A 433-nucleotide genomic window follows, 5' to 3' on the forward strand; every position below is an offset into this window, starting at 1 on the left:
CCGCCCACCCATCCAGCCATGATCCACTCATCCATCCACCCATCCATCCACAAGCTATCAATCCAGCTACAACTCCCTGAATCCATCATCTGCTCGTTCACCCCTCATCCACCCACTCACTGCCCACCCTTCTACTCACGCATCCACTCCAACACGTACTAAGCCAGTTGCTGAGAGTCGAGGTACGTTTGACACGTCCTCGCTTTTTGTGAGACCCCAGCCTGGTGTGGTGAGATCCAGGTGGGGACCATCTCACCTCAGCGTGGCCACGTCTGGAGAGGCGGAGAGACCCACCCCAGGGGGATCTCAGGAAGGGCTGTGAGGGCTCTGCTTAGGAGGGTGCCGGGAAGGCAGCAGGGAGGAGGGGCCTTTCGCACTGTCTTGAAGGAGGGAAAGCAGCTCCTGGGCGGTGGGAATGGGGAACGGGAGGCAT

General features: G+C 59.6%; 1 protein-coding gene across 1 annotated transcript in view; it reads left to right on the forward strand.

Moving 5' to 3' along the window:
* CIMAP1D (CIMAP1 family member D) overlaps positions 1–433 on the forward strand; it is a 5,684-nt gene that overhangs the window by 4,598 nt on the left and 653 nt on the right. The window lies entirely within an intron of this gene.

Source organism: Lipotes vexillifer, unplaced genomic scaffold (assembly GCF_000442215.2).
Source record: "Lipotes vexillifer unplaced genomic scaffold, Lipotes_vexillifer_v1.1 scaffold225, whole genome shotgun sequence".
In the NCBI taxonomy this organism is placed as follows: Eukaryota; Metazoa; Chordata; class Mammalia; order Artiodactyla; family Lipotidae; genus Lipotes; species Lipotes vexillifer.